This window comes from Panulirus ornatus, chromosome 21 (assembly GCF_036320965.1).
Source record: "Panulirus ornatus isolate Po-2019 chromosome 21, ASM3632096v1, whole genome shotgun sequence".
Lineage (NCBI taxonomy): Eukaryota > Metazoa > Arthropoda > Malacostraca > Decapoda > Palinuridae > Panulirus > Panulirus ornatus.
In genome coordinates this window covers 981,848-998,678 of record NC_092244.1, presented here as the reverse complement: position 1 = coordinate 998,678, position 16,831 = coordinate 981,848, and the positions used below count along the sequence as shown (strand labels likewise).

The window sequence follows — 16,831 nt, the reverse complement described above, 5'->3', positions numbered from 1 at the left end:
GTGTGGATGTCTAGATTATAACACTCATCAGTCATGTTGTTTGGCCTGTTTTGCATATCACAGAATGAAGGTGAAATCCTACTAGTAATTCATATGATTTTATTTAGCATGTAATTTTTCTGTACATGTGGCACCACATGTTTCGTGGAGACTATCCACCTCATCAGGTGCCAGTACTGAACAAAGTTATTTAAATCCCAACATCACAACTTTTAAGTACTGGCACCTGATGAGGTGGATTGTCTCCACAAAACATGCTGTGCCACATGTATAGAAAAATTACGGTAGATAAAATTATATGAACTCCTACTGAAGTGCAGTTTCACCTTAATATCTATCAACACAGACTAGTGTGCTCATTATATCTACATATCATAGAATATATGGATATGTAAGGTACACCAGAGGAGGGTTTGCTTTCTTGGTATGCATTTTCCACATTTTGATGGTTATGGGTATGTACATCTAGAAAGTTATACTGTCCTGCTTTGCTTTCTTCATTCATCATTTAATGTATGAATACAGTAAAACATCACATATCCAAAATGCTCTGGGAATTTTGAATGACAAAATTTCTGGTTATTTTAAATTCTTTAATTCATTAAATGATTCAGAAATTATAGCCTTTTGAAATATTTTACTTTGAGGGAATATTGATATATGTAAGCAAATGCTTCAATCTTCATCTGTTGGTTGGTGATATCATAAATTGTGGTCTTGCTGATGTTGAAGTCCTTTATAAGTCTTGCCTTGTGCAAGCCCTTAACCAGCCCCTTACACAACTCTGTCCTCTTCTTGGGGCTTAAAACATTCCTCTTGTGCCTCATGTGAGAATGGATGGCATCAAGGAGTTGCTAAGCAATTGCTAACGATGTTTGAAAAGGGCCATTGTCCAGTGGTAATCTAGGGGAAACAAAATACATAAATATGCTAGACCAGCACACATCACTGCTCTACAAGATACATGGGAGATGATAATCACCAGTGCCACAAAACACTGGTGGGTGAGTAGATTAATCACTATGGTGTGGTGCTTGCGTGATTTTAAATGTTTTACATGTTTTTTAATTTTTTGATTTTCTGATAATCAGGTGATGCCAACTGAAATTGAAAAATATAAGTTTGTTTTTTTCGAATTATGGATAACAAAGGTTTCACTGTATATAGTTGTATAGGTTTCAACATATACCTGTCAGTCTTTTTGTCTCGCTTGCTTCATACCTTCTTTTTATATTTATCTCACACTTCACATACTATGTAGATGTGTAGCCTGTTACACAAAACTCTGTACTTTCATGGAATATTTGATCCAGTCTTTGTAATACTGAAAATAATGATAATCAACAGTTTAATCAATAAATGCTACAGAGGCTGAAAATACAGAGAAAAGGTATTATTTATATTATTCATTATTTATTTATTTTGCTTTGTCGCTGTGTCCCGCGTTTAGCAAGGTTGCACAAGGAAACAGACGAAAGAATGGCCCACCCCACCCACATACACATGTATATACATACACGTCCACACACGCAAATATACATACCTATACATCTCAATGTATACACATATATATATATATACACACACAGACATATACATATATACACATGTACATAATTCACACTGTCTGCCTTTATTCATTCCCATCGCCACCCTGCCACATGAAATAACAAACCCCTCCCCCTTCATGTGCACGAGGTAGCGCTAGGAAGACAACAAAGGCCCCATTCGTTCACCCTCAGTCTCTAGCTGTAATGTAATAATGCACCGAAACCACAGCTCCCTTTCCACATCCAGGCCCCACAGAACTTTCCATGGTTTACCCCAGACGCTTCACATGCCTTGGTTCAATCCATTGACAGCATGTCGACCCCGGTATACCACATCGTTCCAGTTCACTCTATTCCTTACACTCCTTTCACTCTCCTGCATGTTCAGGCCGCGATCACTCAAAACCTTTTTCACTCCATCCTTCCACCTCCAATTTGGTCTCCCACTTCTCCTCATTCCCTCCACCTCTGACACATATATCCTCTTTGTCAATCTTTCCTCACTCATTCTGTCCATGTGACCAAACCATTTCAAAACATCCTCTTCTGCTCTCTCAACCACACTCTTTTTATTACCACACATCTCTCTTACCCTATTATTACTTACTCGATCAAACCACCTCACACCACATAATGTCCTCAAACATCTCATTTCCAGCACATCCACCCTCCTCCGCACAACTCTATCCATAGCCCACGACTTGCAACCATATAACATTGTTGGAACCACTATTCCTTCAAACATACCCATTTTTGCTTTCCGAGATGATGTTCTCGACTTCCACACATTCTTCAATGCTCCCAGGATTTTCGCCCCCTCCCCCACCCTATGACTCACTTCCGCTTCCATGGTTCCATCCGCTACGAAATCCACTCCCAGATATCTAAAGCACTTCACTTCCTCCAGTTTTTCTCCATTCAAACTTACCTCCCAGTTGACTTGACCCTCAACCCTACTGTACCTAATAACCTTGCTCTTATTCACATTTACTCTCAACTTTCTTCTTTCACACACTTTACCAAACTCAGTCACCAGCTTCTGCAGTTTGTCACATGAATCAGCCACAAGCGCCGTATCATCAGTGAACAACAACTGACTCACTTCCCAAGCTCTCTCATCCACAACAGACTGCATACTTGCCTCTCCTTCCAAAACCCTTGCATTCACCTCCCTACAAACCCATCCATAAACAAACCTACATTCACCGAGAACCAATCATTTCCTCTCTTCCTATACGTACACATGCCTTACATCCTCGATAAAAACTTTTCACTGCTTCTAACAACTTGCCTCTCACACCATGTATTCTTGATACCTTCCACAGAGCATCTCTATCAACTCTATCATATGCCTTCTCCAGATCCATAAATGCTACATACAAATCCATTTGCTTTTCTAAGTATTTCTCACATACATTCTTCAAATCAAACACCTGATCCACACATCCTCTACCACTTATGAAACCACACTGCTCTTCCCCAATCTGATGCTCTGTACATGCCTTTACCCTCTCAATCAATACCCTCGCATATAATTTCCCAGGAATACTCAACAAACTTATACCTCTGTAATTTGAGCACTCACTTTTATCCCCTTTGCCTTTGTACAATGGCACTATGCAAACATTCAGCCAATCCTCAGGCACCTCACCATGAATCATACATACATTAAATAACCTTACCAACCAGTCAACAATACAGTCACCCCCTTTTTTAATAAATTCTACTGCAATGCCATCGAAACCCGCTGCTTTGCCGGCTTTCATCTTCTGCAAAGCTTTTACTACCTCTTCTCTGTTTACCAAATCATCCTCCCTAACCCTCTCACTTTGTGCACCACCTCGATCAAAACACCCTATATCTGCCACTCTATCATCAAACACATTTAATAAACCTTCAAAATACTCACTCCATCTCCTTCTCACATCACCACTACTTGTTATCACCTCCCCATTAGCGCCCTTCACTGAAGTTCCCATTTGTTCCCTTGTCTTACACACTTTATTTACCTCCTTCCAAAATATCTTTTTATTCTCCCTAAGATTTAATGATACTCTCTCACCCCAACTCTCATTTGCCCTCTTTTTCACCTCTTGCACCTTTCTCTTGACCTCCTGCCTCTTTCTTTTATACCTCTCCCACTCATTTGCATTATTTCCCTGCAAAAATCATCCAAATACCTCTCTCTTCTCTTTCACGAATAATCTTACTTCATTCAACCACCCACCTCCCACGCTTCTCATGCCACAAGCATCTTTTGCGCAAGCCATCACTGTTTCCCTAAATACATCCCATTCCTCCCCCACTCCCTTCCATCCTTTGTTCTCACCTTTTTCCATTCTGTGCTCAGTCTCTCCTGGTACTTCTTCACACATGTCTCCTTCCCAAGCTCACTTACTCTCACCACTCTTTTCACCCCAACATTCTCTCTTCTTTTCTGAAAACCTCTACAAATCTTCACCTTCGCCTCCACAAGATAATGATCAGACATCCCTCCAGTTGCACCTCTCAGCACATTAACATCCAAAAGTCTCTCTTTCGCACGTCTATCAATTAACATGTAATCCAATAATGCTCTCTGGCCATCTCTCTTTCTTACATACGTATACTTATGTATATCTCTCTTTTTAAACCAGGTATTCCCAATCACCAGTCCTTTTTCAGCACATAAATCTACAAGCTCTTCACCATTTCCATTTACAACACTGAACACCACATGTATACCAATTATTCCCTCAACTGCCACATTACTCACCTTTGCATTCAAATCACCCGTCACTATAACCCGGTCTCGTGCATCAAAACCACTAACACACTCATTCAGCTGCTCCCAAAACACTTGCCTCTCATGATCTTTCTTCTCATGCCCAGGTGCATATGCACCAATAATCACCCATCTCTCTTCATCCACTTTCAGCTTTACGCATATCAATCTAGAGTTTACTTTCTTACACTCTATCACATACTCCCACCACTCCTGTTTCAGGAGTACTGCTACTCCTTCTCTTGCTCTTGTCCTCTCACTAACCCCCTGACTTTACTCCCAAGACATTCCCAAACCACTCTTCTTCCCCTTTACCCTTAAGCTTCTTTTCACTCAGAGTCAAAACATCCAGGTTCCTTTCCTCAAACGTACTACCTATCTCTCCTTTTTTCTCATCTTGGTTACATCCACAGACATTTAGACACCCCAATCTGAGCCTTCGAGGAGGATGAGCACTCTTCGCGTGACTCCTTCTTCTGTTTCCCCTTTTAGAAAGTTAAAATGCAAGGAGGGGAGGGTTTCTATCCCCCCGCTCCCATCCCCTTTAGTCGCCTTCTACGACACATGAGGAATGCGTGGGGAAGTATTCTTTCTCCCCTATCCCCAGGGATTTATATCATATTTATTATACTTTGTCGCTGTCTCCCATGTTAGTGAGGTAGCGCAAGGAAGCAGATGAAAGAATGACCCAACCCACCCACATACACATGTACACATAAATGTCCACACTTGCACATATACATACCTATATATTTCAACATATACATATATATACATACACAGACATATACATATATACACATGTACATAATTCATACTTGCTGCCTTTATTCATTCCCATTGCCACCCCGCCAAACATGAAATGACAACACTCTCCCTCCACACGTGTGCAAGGTAGCGCTAGGAAAAGACAACAAAGGCCAAATTTGTTCACACAATCTATATCTGTCATGTATAATGCACCCAAATTCACAGCTCCCTTTTCATATCTAGGCCCCACAAAACTTTCCATGGTTTACCCCAGACACTTCATGTGCCTTGGTTCAATCCATTGACAGCAAGTCGACCCTGGTGTACCAAATCATTCCAATTCACTCTATTTCTTGCACGCCTTTCACCCCCCTGCATGTTCAGGCCCTGATCACTCAAAATCTTTTTCACTCCATCCTTCCACCTCCAATTTGGTCTCCCACTTCTCCTCGTTCCCTCCACCTCTGACACATATATCCTCTTGGTCAGTCTTTCCTTACTCAATCTCTCCATGTGACCAAACCATTTCAAAACACCCTCTTCTGCTCTCTCAACCATACTCTTTTTTTTACCACACATCTCTCTAACCCTATTATTACTTACTCGATCAAACCACCTCACGCCACATATTGTCCTCAAACATCTCATTTCCAGCACATCCACCTTCCTCTGCACAACTCTATCTATAGCCCACGCCTTGCAGCCATATAACATTGTTGGAACTATTATTCCTTCAAACATACCCATTTTTGATTTCCGAAATAATGTTCTTGACATCCACACATTTTTCAATGCTCCTAGAACTTTCGCCCCCTCCCCCACGCTATGATTCTTTTCCACTTCCATGGTTCCATCCACTGCCAAATCCACTCCCAGATATCTAAAGCACTTCACTTCCTCCAGTTTTTCTCCATTCAAACTTACCTCCCAATTGACTTGTCCCTCAACCCCACTGTACCTAATAACCATGGTCTTATTCACATTTACTCACAGCTTTCTCCTTTCACACACTTTGCCAAACTCAGTCACCAGCTTCTGCAGTTTCTCACCTGAATCAGCCACCAGCACTGTATCATCAGTGAACAACAACTGACTCACTTCCCAAGCTCTCTCATCCACAACGGATTGCATACTTGCCGCTCTTTCCAAAACTCTTGCATTCACCTCCCTAACAACCCCATCCATAAACAAATTAAACAGCCATGGAGACATCACGCACCCCTGCCGCAAACCAGCATTCACTGAGAACGAATCACTTTCCTCTCTTCCTACACGTACACATGCCTTACATTCTCGATAAAAACTTTTCACTGCTTCTAACAACTTGCCTCCAACACCATATATTCTTAATACCTTCCACAGAGCATCTCTATCAACTCTATCATATGCCTTCTCCAGATCCATAAATGCTACATACAAATCCATTTGCTTTTCTAAGTATTTCTCACATACATTCTTCAAAGCAAACACCTCTGTACATGCCTTCACCCTCTCAATCAATACCCTCCCATATAATTTTCCAGGAATACTCAACAAACTTTTTTTTTTTTTTTTTTTTTTTACTTTGTCGCTGTCTCCCGCGTTTGCGAGGTAGCGCAAGGAAACAGACGAAAGAAATGGCCCAACCCCCCCCATACACATGTATATACATACGTCCACACACGCAAATATACATACCTACACAGTTTCCATGGTTTACCCCAGACGCTTCACATGCCTTGATTCAATCCACTGACAGCACGTCAACCCCGGTATACCACATCGCTCCAATTCACTCTATTCCTTGCCCTCCTTTCACCCTCCTGCATGTTCAGGCCCCGATCACACAAAATCTTTTTCACTCCATCTTTCCACCTCCAATTTGGTCTCCCTCTTCTCCTTGCTCCCTCCACCTCCGACACATATATCCTCTTGGTCAATCTTTCCTCACTCATCCTCTCCATGTGCCCAAACCACTTCAAAACACCCTCTTCTGCTCTCTCAACCACGCTCTTTTTATTTCCACACATCTCTCTTACCCTTACGTTACTCACTCGATCAAACCACCTCACACCACACATTGTCCTCAAACATCTCATTTCCAGCACATCCATCCTCCTGCGCACAACTCTATCCATAGCCCACGCCTCGCAACCATACAACATTGTTGGAACCACTATTCCTTCAAACATACCCATTTTTGCTTTCCGAGATAATGTTCTCGACTTCCACACATTCTTCAAGGCTCCCAGAATTTTCGCCCCCTCCCCCACCCTATGATCCACTTCCGCTTCCATGGTTCCATCCGCTGCCAGATCCACTCCCAGATATCTAAAACACTTCACTTCCTCCAGTTTTTCTCCATTCAAACTCACCTCCCAATTGACTTGACCCTCAACCCTACTGTACCTAATAACCTTGCTCTTATTCACATTTACTCTTAACTTTCTTCTTCCACACACTTTACCAAACTCAGTCACCAGCTTCTGCAGTTTCTCACATGAATCAGCCACCAGCGCTGTATCATCAGCGAACAACAACTGAGTCACTTCCCAAGCTCTCTCATCCCCAACAGACTTCATACTTGCCCCTCTTTGCAAAACTCTTGCATTCACCTCCCTAACAACCCCATCCATAAACAAATTAAACAACCATGGAGACATCACACACCCCTGCCGCAAACCTACATTCACCGAGAACAATCACTTTCCTCTCTTCCTACACGTACACATGCCTTACATCCTCGATAAAAACTTTTCACTGCTTCTAACAACTTTCCTCCCACACCATATATTCTTAATACCTTCCACAGAGCATCTCTATCAACTCTATCATATGCCTTCTCCAGATCCATAAATGCTACATACAAATCCATTTGCTTTTCTAAGTATTTCTCACATACATTCTTCAAAGCAAACACCTGATCCACACATCCTCTACCACTTCTGAAACCACACTGCTCTTCCCCAATCTGATGCTCTGTACATGCCTTCACCCTCTCAATCAATACCCTCCCATATAATTTACCAGGAATACTCAACAAACTTATACCTCTGTAATTTGAGCACTCACTCTTATCCCCTTTGCCTTTGTACAATGGCACTATGCACGCATTCCGCCAATCCTCAGGCACCTCACCATGAGTCATACATACATTAAATAACCTTACCAACCAGTCAACAATACAGTCACCCCCTTTTTTAATAAATTCCATTGCAATACCATCCAAACCTGCTGCCTTGCCGGCTTTCATCTTCCGCAAAGCTTTCACTACCTCTTCTCTGTTTACCAAATCATTTTCCCTAACCCTCTCACTTTGCACACCACCTCGACCAAAACACCCTATATCTGCCACTCTATCATCAAACACATTCAACAAACCTTCAAAATACTCACTCCATCTCCCTCTCACATCACCACTACTTGTTATCACCTCCCCATTTGCGCCCTTCACTGAAGTTCCCATTTGCTCCCTTGTCTTACGCACTTTATTTACCTCCTTCCAGAACATCTTTTTATTCTCCCTAAAATTTAATGATACTCTCTCTTCTCCCAACTCTCATTTGCTCTCTTTTCACCTCTTGCACCTTTCTCGTGACCTCATGCCTCTTTCTTTTATACATCTCCCAGTCATTTGCATTATTTCCCTGCAAAAATCATCCAATGCCTCTCTCTTCTCTTTCACTAATAATCTTACTTCTTCATCCCACCACTAACTACTCTTTCTAATCTGCCCAACTCCCATGCTTTTCATGCCACAAGCATCTTTTGCACAAGCCATCACTGCTTCCCTAAATACATTCCATTCCTCTCCCACTCCCCCTATGTCCTTTGTTCTCACTTTTTTCCGTTCTGTATACAGTCTCTCCTGGTACTTCCTCACACAAGTCTCCTTCCCAAGCTTACTTGCTCTCACCACTCTCTTCACCCCAACATTCTCTCTTCTTTTCTCAAAACCTCTACAAATCTTCACCTTCGCCTCCAAAATGATCAGACATCCCTCCAGTTACACCTCTCAGCACATTAACATCCAAAAATCTCTCTTTTGCGCGCCTATCAATTAACACGTAATCTAATAATGTTCTCTGGCCATCTGTCCTACTTACATACATATACTTACGTATATCTCTCTTTTTAAACCAGGTATTCCCAATCACCATTCATTTTTCAGCACATAAATCTACAAGCTCTTCACCATTTCCATTTACAACACTGAACACCCCATGTACACCAATTATTCCCCCAACTGCCACATTGCTCACCTTTGCATTTAAATCACCCATCACTATAACCCGGTCTCATGCATTAAAACTACTAACACACTCACTCAGCTGCTCCCAAAACACTTGCCTCTCTTGATCTTTCTTCTCATGCCCAGGTGCATATGCACCAATAATGACCCATCTCTCTCCATCCACTTTCAGTTTTACCCATATTAATCTAGAGTTTACTTTCTTACACTCTATCACATACTCCCACAACTCCTGTTTCAGGAGTAGTGCTACTCCTTCCCTTGCTCTTGTTCTCTCACTAACCCCTGACTTTACTCCCAAGACATTCCCAAACCACTCTTCTCCTTTACCCTTGAGCTTCATTTCACTGAGAGCCAAAACATCCAGGTTCCTTTCCTCAAACACGCTACCTATATCTCCTTTTTTCTCATCTTGGATACATCCACACACATTTAGACACCGCAATCTGAGCCTTCAAGGAGGATGAGTACTCCCTGCATGACTCCTGTTTCCCCTTTTAGAAAGTTAAAATACTTATACCTCTGTATTTGAACACTCACCTTTATCCCCTTTGCCTTTGTACCATGGCACTATGCATGCATTCCGCCAATCCTCAGGCTTTCATCTTCCGCAAAGCATTCACTACCTCTTCTCTGTTTACCAAATCATTCTCCTTAACCCTCTCGCTTCGCACACCACCTCAACTAAAGCACCTTATATCAGCCACTCTATCATCTAACACTTTCAACAAACCCTCAAAATTCTCATCCCATCTCCTTTTCACATCGCCATTACTTGTTATTATCTCCCCATTAGCTCCCTTCACCAATGTTCCTCTTTTTTCTCTTGTCTTACGCAGTTTATTTACCGCCTTCCAAAAATAGGTACACACTATATATATGGGAGGGTATTGATTGAGAGGGTAAAGGCGTGTACAGAGCATCAGATTGGGAAAGAGCAGTATGGTTTCAGAAGTGGTAGAGGATGTGTGGATCAGTTGTTTGCTTTGAAGTATGTATGTGAGAAATACTTAGAAAAACAGATAGATTTGTATTTAGCATTTATGGATCTGGAGAAGGCATGTGATAGGGTTGATAGAGATGCTTTGTGGAAGGTTTAAAGAGTATATTGTGTGGGAGGTAAGTTGCTAGAAGCAGTGAAAAGTTTTACCAAAGATGTAAGGCTTGTGTATGAGTAGGAAGAGAGGAAAGTGATTGGTTCCCAGTTAATGTCAGTTTGCCGTAGGGGTGCATGATGTGTCCATGGTTGGTTAATTTGTTTATGGATGGGGTTGTTAGGAAGGTGAATGCAAGAGTTTTGGAGAGAGGGGCAAGTATGCAATCTGTTGTGGATGAGAGGGCTTGGGAAGTGAGTCAGTTGTTCGTTGCTGATACAGTGCTGGTGGTTGATTCGGATGAGAAAATGTAGAAGTTGGTGACTAAGTTTGGTAAAGTGTGTGAAAGAAGAAAGTTGATAGTAAATGTGAATAAGAGCAATGTTATTAGGCTCATTAGGGTTGAGGAACAAGTCAGTTGGAAGTTAAGTTTGAATGGAGAAAAACTGGAGGAAGTAAAGTGTTTTAGATATCTGGGAGTGGACGTGGCAGCGGATGGAACCATGGAAGCGGAAGTGAGTCACAGGGTAGGGGAGGGGCAAAGGTTCTGGGAGCGTTGAAGAATGTGTGGAAGGTGAGAATGTTATCTCGGAAAGCAAAAATGGGTATGTTTGACAGAATAGAGTTTCCAACAATGTTATATGGTTGCAAGGCATGGGCTGTACATAGGGTGGATGTGTTGGAAATGAAATGTTTGAGGACATTATGTTGTGCGAGGCATGGATGGGGAAAGGGAATTGTGGTTTCGTTGCATTACTCTTGACAGCTGGATACTGAGTGTGAACAAGTGTGGCCTTTTTTTTTGTCTTTTCATGGCACTACCTCACTGGAGGGGGGGGGGGGGTGGAGAGGTGCCATTTCATGTGTGGTGGGGTGGTGACAGGAATAGATGAAGGCAGCAAGTATGAATATATACATGTGTATATATGTATATGTCTGTGTATGTATATGTATGTATACATTGAAATGTATATGCATACATGTATGTGCGTATATGGGCGTTTATGTATGTATATGTGTATGTGGGTGGTGGTGGTGACAGGAATAGATGAAGGCAGCAAGTATGAATATATACATGTGTGTATATGTATATGTCTGTGTATGTATATGTATGTATACGTTGAAATGTATATGCGTACATATATGTGCGTATATGGGCGTTTATGTATGTATATGTTTATGTGGGTGGGTTGGGTCATTCCTTGTCTGTTTCCTTGTGCTGCCTCACGTTTGAAGGAATAGTGATTCCAACAATGTTGTATAGTAGGGAGGCATGGGCTATAGATAGGGTTGTATGGAGGAGGGGGGTTGTGTTGGAAATATAGTGTTTGAGGACAATATGTGGTGAGAAGTGGTTTGATCGAGTAAGTAATGAAAGGGTAACAGATGTGTGGAAATAAAAAAAGTGTGGTTGAGAGAACAGAAGAGGGTGTGCTGAAATGGTTTGAACATATGGAGAGAATGAGTGAAGAAAAATTGACAGAGAGGATATATATATCAGCAGTGGAGGGAAGAAGGAGAAGTGGGAGACCTAATTGGAGGTGGAAGGATGGCATGAAAAAGATTTTGAGTTATCAGGGCCTGAACATACAGGAAGGTGAAAGGAGTGCAAGGAAAACAGTAAGTTGGAGTGATGTGGCATAACGGGATGGACACGCTGTCAATGTGCTGAACCAGGGCATGTGAAGCATCTGGGGTAAACCATGGAAATCTTTGTGGGGCCTGAATGTGAATAGGGAGCTGAGTTTTTGGTGCATTTTACATGACCTGGGCATGAGAAGAAAGATCATGAGAGGCAAGTGTTTTGGGAGCAGCTGAATGAGTGTGTAAGTGGTTTTGATGCAAAAGACTGGGTTATAGTGATGGGTGATTTGAATGCAAAGGTGAGTAATGTGGCAGTTGAGGGAATAATTGGTATACATGGAGTGTTCAGTGTTGTAAATGGAAATGGTGAAGAGCTTGTAGATTTATGTGCTGAAAAAGGACTGATGATTGGGAATACCTGGTTAAAAAAGCGAGATATACAAAAGTATACATATGTAAGTAGGAGAGATGGCCAGAGAGTGTTATTGGATTACGTGTTAATTGATAGACGCACGAGAGAGACTTTTGGATGTTAATGTGCTGAGAGGTGCAACTGGAGGGATGTCTGATCATTATCTTGTGGAGGTGAAGGTGAAGATTTGTGGGGGTTTTCAGGAAAGAAGTGAGAATGTTGGGGTGAAGAGAGTGGTGAGAGTAAGTAAGCTTGGGAAGGAGACTTGTGTGAGGAAGTACCAGGAGAGACTGAGCACAGAATGCAAAAAGGTGAAAACAAAGGAGGTAAGGGGAGTGAGGGAGGAGTGGGATGTATTTAGGGAAGCAGTGATGGCTTGCACAAAAGATGCTTGTGGCATGAGAAGTGTGGGAGGTGGGTTGATTAGAAAAGGTAGTGAGTGGTGGGATGAAGATGTAAGATTATTAGTGAAAGAGAAGAGAGAGGCATTTGGGCAATTTTTGCAGGGAAAAAATGCAAATGAGTGGGAGAGGTATAAAAGAAAGAGGGAGGAGGTCAAGAGAAAGGTGCAAGAGGTGAAAAAGAGGGCAAATGAGAGTTGGGGTGAGAGAGTATCATTAAATTTCAGGGTGAATAAAAAGATGTTTTGGAAGGAGGTAAATAAAGTGCATAAGACAAGGGAGCAAATGGGAACTTCAGTGAAGGGGTCTAATGGGGAGGTGATAACAAGTAGTGGTGATGTGAGGAGATGGAGTGAGTATTTTGAAGGTTTGTTGAATGTGTTTGATGATAGAGTGGCAGATATAGGGTGTTTTGGTCGAGGTGGTGTGCAAAGTGAGAGGGTTAGGGAAAATGATTTGGTAGATAGAGAAGAGGTAGTAAAAGCTTTACGGAAGATGAAAGCCGGCAAGGCAGCAGGTTTGGATGGTATTGCATTGGAATTTATTAAAATAGGGGGTGACTGTATTGTTGACTGGTTGGTAAGGTTATTTAATGTATGTATGATTCATGGTGAGGTGCCTGAGGATTGGCGGAATGCTTGCATAGTGCCATTGTACAAAGGCAAAGGGGATAAGAGTGAGTGCTCAAATTGCAGAGGTATAAGTTTGTTGAGTATTCCTGGGAAATTATATGGGAGGGTATTGATTGAGAGGGTAAAGGCATGTACAAAGCATCAGATTGGGGAAGAGCAGTGTGGTTTCAGAAGTGGTAGAGGATGTGTGGATCAGTTGTTTGCGTTGAAGAATGCATGTGAGAAATACTTAGAAAAACAAATGGATTTGTATGTAGCATTTATGGATCTGGAGAAGGCATATGATAGAGTTGATAGAGATGCTCTGTGGAAGGTTTTAAGAATATATGGTGTGGGAAGCAAGTTGTTAGAAGCAGAGAAGTTTTTATTGAGGATGTAAGGCATGTGTACGTGTAGGAAGAGAGGAAAGTGATTGGTTCTCAGTGAATGTACATTTGTGTTAGGGGTGTGTGATGTCTCCATGGTTGTTTAATTTGTTTATGGATGGGGTTGCTAGGGAGGTGAATGCAAGAGTTTTGGAAAGAGGGGCAACTATGCAGTCTGTTGTGGATGAGAGAGCTTGGGAAGTGAGTCAGTTGTTGTTCGCTGATGATACAGCGCTGGTGGCTGATTCATGTGAGAAACTGCAGAAGCTGGTGACTGAGTTTGGTAAAGTGTGTGAAAGAAGAAAGTTAAGAGTAAATGTGAATAAGAGCAAGGTTATTAGGTACAGTAGGGTTGAGGGTCAATTCAATTGGGAGGTAAGTTTGAATGGAGAAAAACTGGAGGAAGTGAAGTGTTTTAGATATCTGGGAGTGGATCTGGCAGCGGTTGGAACCATGGAAGTGGAAGTGAATCATGGGGTGGGGGAGGGGGCGAAAATTCTGGGAGCATTGAAGAATGTTTGGAAGTCGAGAACATTATCTCGGAAAGCAAAAATGGGTATGTTTGAAGGAATAGTGGTTCCAACAATGTTGTATGGTTGCGAGGCGTGGGCTATGGATAGAGTTGTGCGCAGGAGGGTGCATGTGCTGGATATGAGAGGTTTGAGGACAATATGTGGTGTGAGGTGGTTTGATCGAGTAAGTAATGTAAGGGTAAGAGAGATGTGTGGAAATAAAAAGAGTGTGGTTGAGAGAGCAGAAGAGGGTGTTTTGAAATGGTTTGGTCACATGGAGAGAATGAGTGAGGAAAGATTGACAAAGAGGATATATGTGTCAGAGGTGGAGGGAACGAGGAGAAGTGGGAGACCAAATTTTAGGTGGAAGGATGGAGTGAAAAAGATTTTGAGTGATCGGGGCCTGAACATGCAGGAGGATGAAAGGCGTGCAAGGAATAGAGTGTATTGGAACGATGTGGTATACCGGGGTCGATGTGCTGTCAATGGAATGAACCAGGGCATGTGAAGCGTCTGGCGTAAACCATGGAAAGTTGTGTGGGGCCTGGATGTGGAAAGGGAGCTGTGGTTTCGGTGCATTATTACATGACAGCTAGAGACTGAGTCTGAACGAATGGGGCCTTTGGTGTCTTTTCCTAGTGCTACCTCACACACATGAGGGGGGAGGGGGTTGTTATTCCATGTGTGGCGGGGTGGCGATAGGAACAGATAAAGGCAGACAGTATGAATTATGTACATGTGTATATGTGTATATGTCTGTGTGTGTATATATATGTGTACATTGAGATGTATAGGTATGTATATTTGTGTATGTGGACGTGTATGTGTATACATGTGTATGTGGGCGGATTGGGCCATTCTTTTGTCTGTTTCCTTGCGCTACCTCGCTAACGCGGGAGACAGCGACAAAGCAAAATAAATAAATAAAATAAAAATATACATGACAGCTAGAGACTGAGTGTGAATGAATGTGGCTTTTATTTGTCTGTTTTCTTGCTGCTACCTCTTACTCTGCTGTATGTTCAGGCCTTGATCGCTCCATCCTTCCACCTCCAATTTGGTGTCTTGCTTCTCCTTGTTCCCTTCATCTCTGACACATATATCCTCTTTGTCAACCTATTCTCACTCATTCTCTCCATATGTCCAAACCATTTCAAAACACTGTCTTCTGCTCTACGAACACACTCTTTATTACCACACATATCTCTTACCCGTTCAGTACTTATTTGATCAAATCACCTCACACCACATATTTTCCTCAAACATTTCATTTCTAACATATCCACCCTCCTCTGTACAACCTTATCTATAGCCCATTCCTTGCAACCATATAATATTGTTGAAACAACTATTCTTTCAAACATAACCATTATTGCTCTCTGAGATAATGGTCTCTCTTTCAACACCTTCGAACCTTCGACCCCTCCCCCACCCTTTGACTCACTTCCACTTCCATGATTCCATTTGCTACTAAGTTCACTCCCAGATATCCAAAACACTTCACTTCCTCCAATTTTTCTCCATTCCAGCTCACATCCCAACTGACTTGTCTTTCTACCCTGCTGAACCTGATATCCTTACTCTTATTCACATATACTCTCAACTTTCTCCTTTCACAAACTTTTCCAAACTCAGTCAGCAACTTATGCAGTTTCTCACTCGAATGAGCTACCAGTGCTGTATCATTGGGAACAGCGACTGTCTCACTTCCCAGGCTCACTCATCCCCAACAGACTGCATACTCGCCCCTCTCTCCAAAACTCTTGCATTTACCTCCCAAACCACCCCATACCACTCCATCCATATACAAATTAAACATTCATGGGGGATATCACACACCATTGCTGTGGACTGACCTTCACAGGGAACCAGTCACTCTCCTCCTAATAACTTAGGTCATATGACCATCTACATATTATCAGTGGGATCTTTGTGTATGCATGACCTTCAAGTGGATGGCCATGCACTTACAATAGTGGTTGTAGGGATACCGAGGATTGCAAATTTTTCTCCCCACACCTTCTAAGTGATAAAATAGACCTCTGTAGGCTACTAATAGTACCATAAGTCAGCTGGATATTTAAACTGTGGCTGGAAAAGTTTGAAAATCAGTTTACATTCACTGGATTCTGAGGAAAAACTCAGTTATTGTCTTTCATTGTTTATGGGTTAAATGTTTTTAAGCTTTTAATCCATAATCTTTCAGCTGCATTTCTCAGTATATTCTGTAAATTGCCATGCTGCTATCCATTATTTATTTGTAATCTTAAGTCACTGTATGGTAAGATTTGAATCTAATATTTTAATCTAATTTTAGCCTCCAGCTTTTGTTTGAGAAATGTTAGTGTTAAATTATATGTAGATCAGTTAAGATATCAGCAAAAGTGCAAGATTGCTCTTACTATGTTTATTATAGGATGGTAACTATTTACATACACTCTTCAACCTTTAGCAGTGTTATTTTCTCACTATCAGTTAAGCCTTACCTCATGCTGGAAGTTTATGAAGCAGCTGTACTTGCATTTTGTCTTTTGCC

At 41.9% G+C, this 16,831-nt stretch overlaps 1 protein-coding gene across 2 annotated transcripts in view; it reads left to right on the top strand.

Annotated features, from left to right (window-relative positions):
- LOC139756244 (uncharacterized) overlaps positions 1-16,831 on the top strand; it is a 234,671-nt gene that overhangs the window by 110,605 nt on the left and 107,235 nt on the right. The gene's annotated exons all lie outside the window — the stretch shown is intronic.